Consider the following 17,005-nt stretch of genomic DNA (forward strand, 5'->3'; position numbering starts at 1 on the left):
CAAGATTTTCTGAGTTTAAATATATTCAATAATGATTATCATTTTTATTTAATGTAAGTTGGTTACTGAGCAAGAAAGCAATCAATTTCAGTTTTCACCTTCTCTTTGTAATACATACTGCAAGAATTTTCTAAGCCTTTCTTTGCCCTGTAAGCATAAATCACATGAAACAAAAACTTCAGTTCTATCGAAATTTGCACTCCTTGCTAGACTGCCACATGAATTATCTTACCATGACAAACAAGCACATGAACTAGATTCACTTAATAAGCCTGGATAAGAGAGAAAAAAAAAGAAGGAGAAAAAAAAACCCACTTCACAATAATTGAAATTGGTAGATTTGATTTTCTTTGTGTATGTGCCAAGATATAAGAAGTGGGCATTGAAAAGATACCTTTAGATAAACTTCCCAGAGGTAACAGTTACCCATGCTAAACTTAAATCAATGCTACGGACTACACTATGAGGAGGGCTAGCTGCAAGCGTAAAAGCCTTGAATGTCAGAAACAGCCTGGACATGACAGTATAGACCTCTTTGCAGGTTAACTCATCCTCTTTCTTTTCAGGGTGAAGACACAACCTAAGACAGTAAAGAAGTGACATGCCTCCTCATACAGAGCACTATGACTTTCAAAGACCATATAGTTTAACTATAAAAAATAACAGGGGGAAGAGCTGCCCTGTTCCTGTCTTAGCAGTTTTCTCCCAGGTTGGTGTGACAGATCCTGCATCAGGCAAGAATCATAGACAGACCTGGGGGGAGAGGGCATCCCACAGGGCTCAAGAGCTACATATGTCTAGCTTTTATGCTACTCACCATTGGGTTAGATCAGCTTTCTGCAGGACATTAAAAATACTGCTAATCTCTGAATTCTTTTTGTTTAATCTTCTCTATGGAGCATTAGGAGATAGAGAATGTCTTGTGTTTAGGCTTTGTTTTGGCCAGGTTTAGTGGGTAAATATTTTTTAAGGTAAGCACACACTCATACAAAACACTTGTACTTGGAAAGAACATTTCTGAAGATTTTAGCCAAAATGTCTGTCTTTTCTTCTGTAGTCAGTAAATACCTAACACAAGTGGAAAAAAATGATGGTTTTGTGTGTTTTGACTAGTATGGAAAGTTTCAAAGCATTAACTTTTGATTTTGGAAAGGAAGAATATATGTATGCTGCTAACCAACAAGCTTTACATCACCCTTTGAAAGGTAAAATGATTACAAACCTCGACAGGACTGTAAATGACTGGCTAGAGGAAGAGTACATTAGTTTTACTTTCCAGTTGAAATAGGTAACTTAGAAAGGCAACAGTCCTAGGAAGATGCCCAAGTCAAGTCCCTTTATGACAATGTCCCAACACTCTAAGCAGTTTTTTAAATTACTAAAGTGTACATTGAAACACGCCTCAGTGAACTTCTGCCAAAGAAAGCGGCAATAAAACTGAGGGGGAGAGACATTTACCTAAGTGTGCTCAGGCTCTCCAACAAATTGCTTACCCCGTGCACTGTTGTGGGGATCCACCTAGTGAAAACATGAAGAATTGCACCAAACCAGAAAACGAAAGAAAGGGAAAGCTGAGCCAAGGAGACAATTATAAAATATAACTTAGAAGCTTCCAAGTGGTGAAACATGTGGCAAGACAAGAGAGACCACAAATTCCAGCCGACCTACAATCACCATCTGGTATTACTTTGCAAGTCTCAGATAACTTGGCTCCATAATAAGGTACAGCATAAGCTTGCATTTAGGAGAATGGATTATGTATTTTGGGGCAGTGCCAGAAGATATATTTGGGACCTATACTCATTATTACCAGCCTGAGCACTAACAAAACCAGCAGTTGGTCCCGTAAAATCAGAAGAATGGCTTTATTAAAAACTAATAGAAGATATTCCACTTTGTCTCTTCTTTTTTAAATTATTTTTTTTAATTAGAGTGTTGCAGGATGAACCATCACTTTATGTAGGTGTCAAATCTTCAAGGTTTTATTCTTCTCACCACAAGAGCTGGAGGCTTTCATTACAGTGAATGCTGAAATTTTTACCTTATTTCTTTAGGCCATAAAGGCTCTAAGAACACCACTAGGATTCTTTATTTTACAACAGATTTTTACATAATGAAGTGCTGCAAATTTTATTACAGCGATCTATTCAAAGGGATTTGCTCTCATTTCCTCATTTCCCTGTCCTCACTTATCTAATCCCCAAGAGAACCAAAACTTCCTTCAGTAATAAATCTCCAAAATACGTAGACATTAAAATCAGACACCTGGCTAAACCACTGCTATTTTCTCTAAATTATACAAAATTATATACTTCTTTTTATCACTAGGATATACAAAATGGTAGAGAATTAGTATTTATTTAATACTGAAAACAGCTTATAATACTCTTTTTCTGCTTGAATGAATTGGCAAACATCTTTTGTCTTGCCGTCCGAAGATCCTCCAAAACAAAGTTGCAAATACTAAATATTCAGTTAGAAACAGCTATGTTACAGTACAGGACCTCCCCCCCCCCAACTCTCAGAATCACTTGCATTTGATTCTCCTCTTGTCTATACATTTCTAAGTCCATATGGTTTGTGTGATTTAATTCCAGAAAAGTCCAGATAACCAACCCCACAAAACCACTGGCTAGCATCTAGGGCCAGCACTTCAGTTTGAAGAAGAGCCATACTAATTTAGACACAAGAACAGAATTCTAGTTTATGCATTCTAATTACAATTTTCTTATTTTTCTTCACAAGAGTATTCCAAGAAAAGCCTGACTCTTCTAAATACTCCTTAAAACAACCAGTCTAATCTCAGACCTTGAAAATACTTTATTTCCACTTTTCTCTCTTTTTTCAAGATACTAATACTTAGCATTTCTCTACCTTACATGAAGTTCTACCTGAAAAGTAGGGCTCTTGTAAAAGCGTGTCCTAGTAGTCTGAGTACTGCTACTTGGGACACAAAGACTCTCCTCATGGTTATAGACTACACACAAACACCAAGGCACACAGGCTGTACTCGCTTTCAGCCTGCACAACCACTAATTTCTCTGAAAGAAAGGGAAGCAGGTGTAACCACTAGAGTACTGGTTCTTTGGAGCAGTGATTTTTTGATCCAGTAATAGGAACAAAAAGCCCTGCTCTCTAAGGCCTCCCTCATTGGCTCTGCACCTTCTACTCGTTCCTTCGTCTTTGCTGAAATAGTTCCTTTTCTCCTGTTTCTTCTTTTGCTTCTGCTTCATCTCCTCAGCAGCCACAAGTAAGCAGAAATTGCTGTAGGATTCTTCTCTGTATTGCTGTAGATCCTTCCGACAGGGTATATTATTGCTTGTGGTGACTGGAGTTGAGACACATGGCTGCAAGGGAACGTTTGGGGTCCTATAACCGTCACAGAGCTATAAAGGAAATATTTGAGTGAAGAAGGAGACTCTCTCTGTGGCTCTCCAAAGCCTCTCCAAGTCTCCTTTCCATCTATAACCTCCATAAACTGCTGTTGATTCCTTCCCCACCCGGATCTCCATCACCACACATCATTCTCTAAGTCCTGCCACTGAAAATATTACCTAAAATGGAAAAGCTTACTTCTAATTCTGCTTACTGTAAATGGCAGTTAGATCCTAAATGACATTGCCACCAAATCCTCTTCCATGGATGTGTGGGCTTCTGTAGCTTCCATTTGTCTTTTACACTTTCTTATCCTCTATCAATACTGTCCTGCTCTGACCACGCACAATGTCTCAACAAAAATAAACAGCCGAGGTTTATAACACCAGGGGGCATCTTAGAACTTGCATAGAATGTTATGCTATCCCCTTGTTCAGCACATCTGCCCAAATTTTAGCAGCATTTATCTTCCATTTTCACCATTTTCTTTTGGCAGTATACTTCTTTCAAAGCTTGACATTTTCAAAGTGTTATGGTTTCCTCCAGTCATTCATCTGATTGCCTGCTAATCCTTCACTAAAATCATTAACAGAAAGGTCATGTTATTTGCATAGGGTTTTTTTAATAGGCCCTAAAATGATCTTGAGCTTTTTAATTAAATAGGAGGGATTTCATGTTAAAATAAGGAGTAAATTTACAAGTAACTGTTCAGCCCTTGGTTTCTATATAGACCAATTAGAATATTTATTTTCTCATTTGTTTTCATCATTTACTAAAATCAAGTTTATTGCACTTCAAAAATTTACATTCTAGAAACACAGCTTTTGATAGCCTCTCCTAACACAGTTCTCTGCTAAATCCCCAAGACTTGATGGGGACTTTTTTTGTTTCACTTTGGAGTTGCCTAGGAATTCTAAGAGAGGTCAGCTGTCCTTGTCTGCAGTGATACCTAATTGCCCACCAAGAAACTGTGCCTGGCCACAAGTGCTTTCAATAATAACTAGATGAAATAGACACGGGCGTGTGTGTGTGTGAGTGTAAGTGTAAGGATTTTCTCAAACTACTGTATGTAACAAATGAAGACATGGAGCAATAAACCCAGATTTGTGGAGGGAGCACTTTGAGGACAGTTATATCTCCTAATTCTTATCCTCTTAGCTATAAGAATATAAGTTCTCTTCAGTTCCTCAACCACGTACAGTATAATAGGAAACACAACTACTACTGAATTTCACATATTCTCCTTGGAAAAACACAATACAAGGATCTGGTACACTGCTAAGAGATCGCAGGCCTCTGAACAAATAGACTTATTTAGAGTAGTAGTTTCTAGATGGTTGTCTGGATGTTCATGAAAATCATAAAGTTGTGAATTAATTTTTTTGATGGGTTACAGAAACAGCAGACAAGTATGACAAATCAGAGAGGGGGGTGGAAGAAGAAGGGATACAAGCCCTGTGATTCTGTGATTACAAGAGATAGTAAAGTTGCTACAGAGAAGCAGGAACTGCCCCCAGTTGATATGAATCAACAGAATTTTGTAAAACCAATGGTAAAAATAGAGCTAAAATGAAACCATTAATACTACTGGATAATTATCCTTTGCTCATTACACATAATTTTTATGCTTCTCTCAGTGCTAGGAAAGTGAAAACGCCATCTTCGACAATGCAGAAAATGAAACTGTAGTATGGGCTGAAAAAAAAAGGCTCACAATCCTGAAAGTGAACCACGTCCTGGGCTTCGTCAAAAGAAGTGTGACCAGCAGGCCAAGGGAGGGGATTCTCCCCTCTACTCTGTTCTCATTGAACCCCACCTGCAGTCCTGCATTCAGCTCTGTGGCCACCAGCACAAGAAGGACGTGGAGCTGTTGAAGCAAGTCCAGAGAAGGGCCACAGAAATGCTGACTGCTGGAGCACCTCTGCTATGGAGACAGGCTGAGAGAGCTGGGTTTGTTCTGCCTGGAGAAAAGAAGGCTTCAGGGAGACGTTAAAGCAGCTTCCAGTGCCTAAAGGGGAACAACAAGAAAGCTGGAGAGGGACTTTTTACAAAGGCAGGTACCTGCAAGATAAGGGAGAACGGCTTTAGACTGACAGAAAGGAGGTTTAGATTAGATATAAGGAAGAAGCTCTTTACTGTGAGGGTGGTGAGGCACTGGCACAAGTTGCTCAGAGAAGCTGTGGCTGTCCCATTCCTGGCAGTGTGCAAGGCCAGGTTGGACAGGGCTTTGAGCAACCTGGTCTAGTGGAAGGTGTCCCTGCCCACAACAGGGGAGTTGGAACTGGATGATTTGTAAGGTCTCTTCCAAACCAAACCATTCTATGATCCTGTTATACAATAGGTTTGGGGATAGAGGCTGAGGTATCTTTTGATGAAAGATACTTGGAAGATTATACCCACTGTGAGAATTAGCAAAAAGATACCTGTACAACAGAAGTGCCACAGCTCAGGCTTGGGGTCTTTGTCTCAGTGTGAACTGTATCTAACCTCTGTTTACATGACATAACTAAAGATTTCGGTTTCCTGTTTCAGGAAGTCTGAATCTTTCTCACATACTTACCAATGAAAATTCTTTTTCAGACCTTCTTATCAAAACAGGAAGATGGAGTGATGCAACGGAGTGATGCAACGGAGTGAGCACTGGAGGACTTGGTTCTTTTTTTTTTGTCTGCCACTGTTCTGTTGGTTGACCTGGGACAAACAACTTCATCTTTCTGTGCTTTAACTTCCACATCTGTAAAAAGAAGAGAGACTTACCTTCTCTGCAAATACACTGTTTTTCCCTTCTTATCAGCTAGTAGAAACAAAGATGGAAGGAAACTCTTGGCAAAGTTCTAATATAATTCATTGGGAAACAAAGCCAATTCAATTATGAGATTTCTGGGCTTTATGGGATTGTTTTGATTGTCAAAACTTTACAAAACAGTCCAAAATGGAAAAGAAATCACCCAAGCTGGCCCAGACCCGAGCCTGTGAAGTGTTCTTAGCACAGTTGAGCAATACTGGACAGAACCTTTAGCCAATTACCTCCCTCTAGAGGTTCCAAGGAATGTTTTATTTAAGGAAAAAAAAAAAAAAAAAAAGACAACGTAGCATCTCACTCCCAGATCTTAAGAGCGAGAACTTCTGAACACCAAAACCAGATGGAATTTTGTCAGCAACACGTCAAAGATAAAATACAACTTTTCCACAGTTCTGGAGAAACTCTACAAAAAATATCAGAAAAAAGGTGTTAAAAGTACAGAAAAACAACACAGATTGGGCTGAAAAAAGAAGGAAAAAAGCTGAGCATGATGATACTGTCCTGTACTTGGCACTGGTGAGGATGCACCTTGAGTACAATGTTCAGTTCTGGGCCACTCACTACAAGAAAGACACTGACGTGCTGGAGTGGGTCCAGAGAAGGGCAATGAAGCTGGTGAAGAGTCTGGAGAGTAAGCCTCATGAGGAACTGCTGAGGGAACTGGGGTTGTTTAGTCTGGAGAACAGAAGGCTCTGGGGGGACCTTATCGCTTTTTACAACTAAAAGGACCATGGAGTGTGGTGGGGGTTGGTCTCTTCTCTCAAGTAACAAGTGACAGGAGCAGAGGAAATGGTCTCAAGCTGTGCCAGCAGAGGTTTAGACCGGATATTAGGAACAATTTTTTTCACAGAGAGCATGAACAGGCATTGGAACAGGCTGCCCAGGTAAGTAGTGGAATCACTGTCCCTGGAAGTGTTCAAAAACCGTGTAGATGAGGCTCTCAGTGATATAGTTTAGTGGTGGTCTTGGCAGTCCTGGTTTAGTGGCTGGACTTGATGATCTTAAAGGTCTTTTCCAACCTAGTTGATTCTAAGATTCTATCATTCTTTGTATGCTCAGTGCTGCAATTCCTTGCTAAGACAAAACATGGCAAGATCCTTAGATCCGTGAATTCTCCCAAGCACTGCCTGCCACTCGCACAACTGGCTTCTTCCTCATGTTCCTGCAGATTTTTCAGCCACATCACATGTGCTCATTATTTCACTCCACAACTTCTTTCTTATTTCATTAGCATGGGTTACTGTTACTTTATTTACCTGGTTGGTATATGTTATCTGTGTCACATACATGGGAAAAAGGAGAGTACCTTCCCATTATATTATATTATATTAGGTTTGTTCTTGTCTGCGGTTTGCCTTAAAGAGCGGGACATTTGAGAGATACAGACACTCTGTTAACAGCAGTGGTGATAGGAGGGAGACTTTATTCTTTATTGTGCTATCAAGGCATTCTGTCAATAAATATCAAATGGGAACACTTCTGCAGTAGAACAACTGATGACCAATGCAGTTTTAAAGGCAGAAATGCTCCTTCATAGCTTGTTTTAAGATACTAAAAAAAAAAAAACAAAGTTAGAGCTTGCTGACTTGTTTTGTTAAAACTTTAATCAGCCCAAAGGGACAGCATTAGTGCTAAAAGTTTTGTCTTTCCAATGAGAAAACATAAATAATATGAAGCATGAAAGATTAAAGAAAAAACTGATTCTGCTTTCCAAAACTTATCTGATTATCATTTGGCTTTTCTAGCTATCTTTCTTCCTAGTTTCTTTGGCCTGAATCTTAGCCCAAACTCTTCTTGGGCAAGTTCTACTACTTGAACAAGATCTAACTGGTCTGATTCAAAGAAGGGTGTAAATAAAGCCTGTCATCAAACAAATCAGTTTTGATTTACCTTTGTACAGAACTTCCCTTTGAGCTATAGAATCTTATACTTTATGAATCTGTCATTCTGGTGGCTTCACCAGCCAGTACCTGTGGTTGCCCCAGAACTCTTGGCCATTTGGGTTCTCCCAGGCTTAGGGAGTCATGCAGCTGTGTTCAAAGTGTCACTATACATCAGTGCAACATTATACAACGCATCCTGAATCTAAAACTTCACATAATCCTCATTATCAACAAATCTGAGTATTCTAAGAGGTTTTTCATACATAATCTGCTGTGTTCTTCCCCTAAATTGAACCCAGCTGAACAACTCGGTGGGCTGACTAGCTAAGGAAACTTCAAGAAATAGAATTAAAAAGATAAGCTATATGCCCCCTGGAACAGCCTGGCAAAGCCTATACATTCTGACAGCTAGACAGCAGTGTCACCACGCAGATGTCTTCATCTGAATACAATTGTCTTCTACAGTCAATAGAGAACTACCCAAAACAGTTAATGAAGCTGAGAGCTATTCAGCCGTTCAAAATACACTGATACATCAGACCCTTAAGGTGGTCTGAATAGCTTGCTGTACTAACTATGAGCAGGGTTCAGCTTTCTAACCACAGGGGCTTAGTGACAACTGTGATGGTGTGAAATACCAAAGACTTCCATGTGAGACTTCAGACACAACAGGCTTTTTAGGAGATCTACTTCTTGGAACAGGAGGCCAGGTAGAAAACTCCACAATGTCTAAAATGGCATTTGATGCCTGCATTTATGTAACTAAATCCCACATTAGATCTCTACTGAGTATCAGGAGAGCTTAGACATCTGGTTTACATGGAGACGCCTACACACTGAAACCCAAATTTAGGTGTCTTAATCTGCTGGCTGAATCCACTCCTTTACTTGGAGATTTCCTGAGCTGGCAGCTGCATTAGCATTATGTTTAAGACGACTCAATGGACATTTTTTCCATTTCAATTTCTAATCTACTCATGAACACTTTTGGTCTCTACAATACTTGCTGCAATTTACAAGTGTAACTCAGGAGGAAACATGCTTTCCTTTTTTCCCTTTAAATGTACTGCCTGGAAATTTTACTCAGGACACCTAAATCTTGTGCTATAACATACAAAGAACTCACTTTCACTATGACAATAGACTTTTATGCCATTATCAGATTCCTCCATAGTCCTTTTCAAAGTTAAACCATTCCAGTGTATTTAAACACCTTTTTTTTTTTTTTTCTTTACCTTTAAGGAAGCAATTCCACACCTCTGATCAGCTCATTGCTTCTCTCTGCACCTTCCTTGGTGCTTTATGGAGAATTCCAGACAACATTCCAGATGTACAAGCATTTTTTGTGTTTTACAACAGTATTCCATCTTATTCTTTATTCTTACCCAATGTACCTAACATTCTTTCTGCCTTTTCACCGACTACAAAGCACAGAACTGACATTTTCAATAGACTAGCCACAACAGCTCCATGGATTCTTTCCTGAGTACTCCTAATTAAGGGCACATGGGATGAACTTGTTCTACAGGCTTTTCCTCAGCAGAGGATAACAGTCTCTCTCTTCTATTCAGGCACCTATTTTTGCAAAGCCGTTTAGAATATTATCTCTTTGAGATCTCCGCCCACTGTGAAATTTGATTAATACAGCCCAAGATTTCAGAAGTATTTGAGAGGAGAGAGCAGATCACATAAACCTATATACATATTCTGAGTTGTCATTTGACTTTCTTTCTGAAAGCAGGCAAAAAACACGTTAAGTGACATGCAGCAAAAGTAACAGTAGGAAGAGAGAGTCTGAGAGCAACCAGACAAACTTCCTCTTTCCTCAAATACTCCAAATAAACCATCCAGTACTTACAAAGGTTTGTTTACTCCATTCAAAACTACAATCATATAGAAACTCTACTAGGGGATGTGCAGACTCTGACTTCAGTCATGGACAAACTATAGGAAAAATGTTATAAAAGGAAATGACCAAAACAAATGCCAAGTTCTCCCAGTTACTGAAAGAACAGTTGGAGTTTCCTCCAGTCTTCTCTATCACAGCTGGTCAACAAGCTCTACACATTAGCTGGAGAAATTAGTTGTGACCAGTTTGGATTTAGAAAAATAGTGTGCGTTAATTCTGGGGAATTTATGTATATATACATAAATTTGGGGGTATTTGCCCTTTTTTTTTCACGAAGTAGAAAAGTCAATCTAAGAAGAGAGACAGGATTTAAAGAACATATTTCGTAACTCCGTGTGTCTCCTTCTCTTGTGCCATTTCTGTGATTGAGACATGTCAACAACGGAAACATTTGACAGACGAATTTTCAGTGCTTGAGTACATATGAATCCTAAATTCTGACTGCAACCCATATGGACAGAAGATTACTTTGGGTTACGACTTCTTGCCAGAGCTTTCATGTGAGTTCTTGTCCCTTGCTGTGAGCATGAAGGAACCGGGTCAATTAGTTAACACTAACAAGTTCTCACAGAGTATATTAAGCAATTGGGCTGGGCAGATTATTATTATCAGAGATTTTGAGAAATGAAACATATGTCTCAAAGAATTTACAGTAAAGGATGCTAAAAAGTAGCATTTATTAATTCTGTTAATAAAATTATAATCCAAGCATCAGGGAAACTCTTTTTGATAAGAACTAAAATAGCTATTTGGATAGATTAAGTACCTGGAGTTACAAGGCAGGAAGAACTGGCCAAATTAGAAAGACTTCAAGGATAATGGCTGTGGAGAAAGCAGACAGCATATGTGCTGAGGTTGCTTTTACCTAAAAGAGCTTAACACACACCACCGGTCCTTGGGCTAAATTATTACGAGAGATCAAAGTGCATGTTAGCCATTATGAAACAGGAATTATGAAAAGATGGCTGATAGGAGTGCTGACTGTGCGGCTATCTCATTTAACTGCACACATTACTTTCATCTTGATCCCTGCTACCTCCTTGTCATCCACCTACTAACCCCTTCACAGTCACTCCTTTTTCTTTCACTCCAGCTTCTGATTATGTATTGCCTTTTGCCCTCTGTACTTTAATGCTGTAGCTACAGCTTTTTGACAAGTTCTGTATTCTGCTCTATTTATGTTATTATAAAGCACCTTGCCATAATCTCTGGACACCAGGGGCAATATCCATGAAAGAAACTGCTCGGATTTGTCAACCCTGTTTAAATGTCACTCGAATGAAATCTGCCATCTTCAAAGCATCACTCAGCAGCTCATGTTCTCTATCTGCGTATTCACAAAAAAGTTCCCAGTCCTCACTGTGCTGAGCATATCTGACAGTTTGTTCTTAAACCTCACTCGGGTTTACAAACCCACACCCTTTGTTTCACACCCCCCCCCCCCCCCCCCCCCCCCGTCCTGAAAGGACACCTGCCAAGTCAGGTCCTGCCCGGACAGCTCAGTGATGAAGCTACCCCACCACCCTTTTGTCTACTATGTCCTATGTCAGCAGTTACATCACTTACTCTGGATATGAAAGATCCGAGGATTCATCATGCCCCTCCAGCTGCGAGGAATGTATACTCTTGTCGCTATAGATGCACATTAACTGTTAAGCTTGGGCTATCTTATGGTAATTGTGGTTGATTTCTCTCAGCTACCTTCCCCTTCCCACTGAAGTGATCAGTCCCCTCATTCCAGACAGTCAAACTACATGGTGAGGAAAACATCGCCAGTTAGCCAGACATCCTCCATCAGCCTGACCTATGTCTCTTTCCTCCCCTTCAAAGCCCCACGACAAGTGCTTCCAGGCGCCATTAAGCCATAAAGCCCAAAGCTCCTTGAGGGACTGTTACGGGGTTTATTCTTTAGAGCGAGCTGCAGGAGAACGCGCAAGCCTGGGAGAATGGGCACATGTAGAACTCTAAGGAGACAGGGGGACAGAAGGCCGCACATCCACAGTCCTCCAGGCGTGAATCCCCCATAGATTCATGGCAGTGCATCGCTCAGCACAAAAGGGCCAGGCAGAAACCCCACCGCCCTCCCACCTCAGCGGTCGCCATCCTCCAGCCTGACCCGACACCCCCCCCCCGTCATGGCGGCCGCTCCCCTACCGCCTCACGTGACTGCTTAGGCTGGGGAAGGAGGCGGGAGCGGTCACGTGGCGCCACGGCCGCGCGGGAGCGGTGCGCGCTGCCGCCGCAGCCGCTGAAGGCACGGGGCAGGCGGAGAGGCGATGCCGCCGCCGCGTCCCGCTGGCCGCCGCCGCGGTGAGTGCGGGGTGGCGGCTCCGGGGTTCTGAGGGACACAGTTGGGGGATAGGCCAACCGGCGCCGGTGTAAGGGGCAGCCTTCTGGCGTGAGGAATGGGGCTGGTGGAGGCATCAGGCCGGACCCTGCGGGTTTCCCGCCTGCCCTAAGGGAAGCGGCGGAATCTGGCTGAGGTGTAGCGAGTCTTATTTCCTGCCGGCCCTGCTCGGGGCGGTCGCGGTCACGTTCAGGGCTTCCCCATTTCAGGCTGAGACGAGCGGTGCGGGCTCCCGGCGGCGGGCTGCGGCGGGCGGGTCGGTGCCGCATGGAGAGGGCTGCCAGGTCAACCTGGGAAGCACCGCCCGGGCCGGCGCGGATTATGCCACATAGGGTGGAAAACAGTGTAATTCTTATTTCTTTTAGTCTTTAAATGTGTGTGGAGGAGCAGCAGTAGTATCCCGCCTGCAGGTAGGCTGAAACTATGCAACTGTCAGCCCGAAACGTGAGGAGCTGTGCGTTAGTTTTGCTGCTCCTTTCATTGATTGGTCTGCAGGGCGAGGGCAGTCGTTGCGCTGTGGAGGGCTGACTGACTCCGTGGTGTGGTAAAGCTTTTCTTATCCTTATGACTGGGAAATTTATTTTGAAACAGTTTCTCGGTTTTTTTTTTGTTTGTTGTTTTTTTGTTTTGTTTTGTTTTGTTTTCTTTCCCTGTGGTTTTCAGTGTATACTTTGCAACATTGAGACTCCCTTTTCCTCTTAGCAAATACGTGTTATTCTGTGTGGCTGGTCTCCAGCCCTTGTAGTCAGCTCCCATTGCCATGTGGTATTTTTCTTTCTTTCTTTTTTTTCTTTCCGTAGCTTAAATCTTTATAAGGAAGGCTGTAATAGAAATGCGGATGGCTCATTAGCTGTCTCCAAGTTACTTGCAAAGCAAAAGAAAGGTTCTCTCATCCCCTGTTTGCATGCAAACAGATGGAGCTGAGCAAGCAACCTGCTGGTAGTGGGGAGCTAAGCAGGTCGGACTCTGCTGTAATGTGGCACTGGAAGCAAACTGCGTTCAGAAGCTGCCTTTCCAGAGAGCTGCTTGACCTTCATTCACTTCTTTTTATAGGTGTCAGCCTTAAAACTGCCATTGAGACTAATTAAAAGACTAATGCTTTCTGGTACAGCATCTCTGCCAAACTGTATCATGAGATGTTTTCACTATCAGTTGCAGGACAGCTGCTGTAGACCTAACAGAACTTTATTAACTAGATATAAAGTATAGCCCTACTCTTCCAAAGAAAAAAAATATCTCGTGATCTGGCTTTGTTGTTGCTCAGTAAACAATCTGTGCTATATCCGTTTGGTCCTTTGTATTTGGAGTATTGCTTTCTGTTTGAAGGAATGGTGAAATCTCTTAATGCCAGTACAGTGATCATGCAGGTGGGCAGGATCAGCAGCGCTCTGCCAACATGTTTACTTGTTCTTTTTAGAATTTTTCTGTAAATTTATTTCAATGTAAGATCAAATCCCTTCTTAGAGTAGTCTGAGAGTATACTCTTTCAAGAATATTCAAGAATTAAATATTCATGAATACTTCTTATTCTATTGTCTGCTTTTTTTTTTTTTCCCTTTCATATGGATCTCATCTCAATAGGAAGCTGCTCTCAGACATCTTTGATGAGTTTAAGCTGATCCAAGTGCAGGCTGTGCCCAGGAAAGGATGGTACCAACCTCTTCCTGACAGTTTTTTTCTGCCCTGCTACTCTGTACAGAACCTCTGTGTATGTGAAATACTCCGGCTGGGATTTCTAGACCTCATTTTAGAACAGCAGGTTCCAGATAAGAGGCTTTTGATTAACAAGCAATTGGCCTCTCCCACTATAACTGTCTCTGAAGAACTGTGTGCCTTCTGCATAAGCTTTTCCTCATCTCTTGGTAAGATAAGCTCCTGCGGAGTTTTAGAAGCTCTTCTGCAGCAGGGAAGGAAACAGATAATACTGCAGCTCTAATGAGCCTTCATCTCAGCCTCAGAGGAGGAAGCCAGCAGTCTAAGTGACATGTGTTCTGGTTTAAGAGATTCTGACTGCAGATATCAGGGCTTGTTGCCCATCTTCTGCTATCTAATCACTTTTGTCTAAGAGGATGCAAATTGGTAGTCCATTATGCACAAATTAGAGTTCCTGATAAGCTGCTGTGTGGCAGTAGTTGATGAGAATGGGTGAATTGCATGGTTCATCATTTTCATAGTGATGTAAAGTAACAGTAGGTGTGATTCAAGCTTTTTAGGAGGAAGAAAGCTCTGAAACACAAGGCAAAGGAAATAAAGGTAGATTATTAGTATTTTTAAAATTTGTCTTTACAAAACATGTTTCCTCATGTAAATGCTAGGAAACTCAAATTTTTAGTGGTAGTTGTAGGGCATGTGTGTGGAGGGGCACAAACCGTGGGTCAAATGTATGAGATTGGAAGTATTGGAGCAGACAGTAAAAATGGGGATTTTTGGATCTTCCAGCAAGAAAGAATAGGGCACCATGGGGGTGAAAAGAACAGAGGGAGGATCTCAGAACCTCAGCAGGTTCTGTAAAAAGGCTGGGCTCTCAGCAGCTGGGTGGTTGAATTTGGCACGGTGGCAGCTGTGTTGTGATTACTGAACCGGAGAAGTTAAGGGGAGGCTTCCAGCTGAAGGGAAAAGGTAACATTTTGGAAACAAACAAACCAAACCCAAACCAGTTGTTCCTTCTGTGACAGTTCAGTTTATTGGCTTCCTGAACAGTCTGATCTGCCTGGCTAGACAATACTGCAGTTACAGGTATCCCTAAAATGAAGTAATTTTCTTTAGTGCTATTCATATTTGAGAGGTGCTGCAATACAGCTGTTTGCTTGCTGTTGAAGAGCAAAAAGCATGTTTGTATATTTCAAGTGCAGAAATTAATGTTTATTCTTTCTGAAAAAGTATTCCAGAGGTGAAGTCTCTGGATTTCTAACTCTCAGCCCCTGTTAGAGTGTGGGAGGTAGATCATCCCTCTTGATTGTTATTGAAGGCTTCTTTTCAAAACATATGGTGGTTTATGGAGATGAATGCATCTGCTGTTGCAGCTACTGTGTTAATGTATGAAGTACTGTTAGTACAAAGGCCTTGGCTGTTAAGCCAGGGCTTAGTAGCATCAGTAAATACATTGTTTAGCTCATTTTGTGTAAGAGTTGATAGTATCCACCACATCCTTCAGCTCTGCTCTAGCATGTTTCTCGTGTGAGTCAGCATTGTGTAGTAATTAGTGTAAATACTTTATTTGAAAAGTCTAAGAAACCTAGAAGTACACTGCAACAAAAAAGGGGGAAAATTAGGAATCTGATCACATTGTTTCAATCAAAAGTTGACTGCAAGTATACAAAGTTTCATATATTTTCTTGTATGAACTTCTGAACTGCTTCCCTGAGATGTGAAAATATACCAAGTCTGTAGGTTAAATGACTGATGTTCCTAAATGCAGAGTATGGATTGAAGTGCCTGGAAGAGTCACACGCTGTGTCTCAGCCCTTTCTTGTGCAGTCTAGGTTTTGGCAGCCTGATAACTTGCATGTTTGAAACTGGAATACACTGCTTAGGGATGAATCAGCTTTTCCACTGTTTACACTAGCTAGAAACCCCTAACGCAGGGAACCTCAGGACTTTGTGCTGCCTACTTAATGTTTTATACTATGAGTGAGAAATAGGTGTGCAGGCTAGGGAGGAGTCTGGATTCCATTGCCCCATGCTGCACACAGGTAGGTACTCTGATGTCTTTGCTGGCTGTAAGTTCAGTTTAGAGCTGGTGAGCTGTTGTGGTTTTCTCTCTTGTGGCAGTAGTGGCATTGCAATTTCTGCACTTCTGACACTGAAGGTTTGTTGTGACTGAGAAGTTATACTCTATCAGCTGTGCTACAGTGGCTGTGCGCATGCTCTGATCTCTTGCTGTGGAGCAAGCTACCTTGACAAAAACAAATCCCTCTTACTGTACAAGAGGGAAGGAATATGTGCATGGAGAAATGTTACCTGCTTACCTGCAATAACTTTTTGTCATTCTTAAGACTTCAACTATGAGACATTGGACCATTTAAGAAGTTGCATTCTAAATGGACAGGTTAAGCTAATAAATTTGCAGAGGCATGCTGAAAAGAGGGAACTTCAGTAAACATATCCTATGTGCCAAACTGATTTAAGGAAATACTTGATGAATGTTAGGAGCATGCTCATGGAAGTCTTCTTTTTAGTTTATGGAAAAATGTCCCAAGTATTACTTGGCTGAATGGCACAGATTTTCTTGTGCAGCTAAGGATAGCATATAGATGCTTTAAACCTTGGAGGTGGCCTTAATTAAAACAGAGATCCTTTTCCAGGGAGTGCAGATCTATCTTGTTTTGATACACAGCCCCTTGTGAATCGACCTTTGTAGGTATTTTCACTGTTTTGTAAATTCCTGAAGTATAACATCAAGAACGAATTGGTCTCTGTTGTTACCTCTCATATATGTTAGAAGTGCTTTGTTTAGTTTTCTTTTTCTCGATTAGCTAATTTTGTCAGCATGAATTTCTTCTCTCTTGTGTCAGCAGACACTGAGATGCAGTGCTTGTGAAACAAGAGAGGGCTCTGTTTTGGATTGCATGTTGACCTGTACTAGCAATGTGTTGGAAAGCCTGGCTTCTAGTGAAGTGGGGAAAATGTATTTTTTTGATCTGCTATTCATCTTGTTGCAACATCCTTGATTGCAACATCAAAATCCT

The 17,005-nt window shown here is 41.4% G+C and overlaps 2 protein-coding genes across 2 annotated transcripts in view; one reads left to right on the plus strand and one right to left on the minus strand.

Annotated features, from left to right (window-relative positions):
- Positions 1–5,993, minus strand: part of PRKAG2 (protein kinase AMP-activated non-catalytic subunit gamma 2) — a 243,861-nt gene extending 237,868 nt beyond the window's left edge. Inside the window, exon 1 of the mRNA XM_061474369.1 lies at positions 5,936–5,993. The gene's annotated coding sequence lies outside the window, so the exon portion shown is untranslated. The remainder of the gene's footprint in view (positions 1–5,935) is intronic.
- A 6,208-nt stretch (positions 5,994–12,201) lies between these two features.
- Positions 12,202–17,005, plus strand: part of GALNT11 (polypeptide N-acetylgalactosaminyltransferase 11) — a 49,981-nt gene continuing 45,177 nt past the window's right edge. The window contains exon 1 of the mRNA XM_061474560.1: positions 12,202–12,280. The gene's annotated coding sequence lies outside the window, so the exon portion shown is untranslated. The remainder of the gene's footprint in view (positions 12,281–17,005) is intronic.

The sequence above is a fragment of the Pezoporus flaviventris genome, unplaced genomic scaffold (assembly GCF_033815535.1).
Source record: "Pezoporus flaviventris isolate CSIRO_AGI_PZ_B2104156 unplaced genomic scaffold, CSIRO_AGI_Pfla_v1 ptg000079l, whole genome shotgun sequence".
In the NCBI taxonomy this organism is placed as follows: domain Eukaryota; kingdom Metazoa; phylum Chordata; class Aves; order Psittaciformes; family Psittacidae; genus Pezoporus; species Pezoporus flaviventris.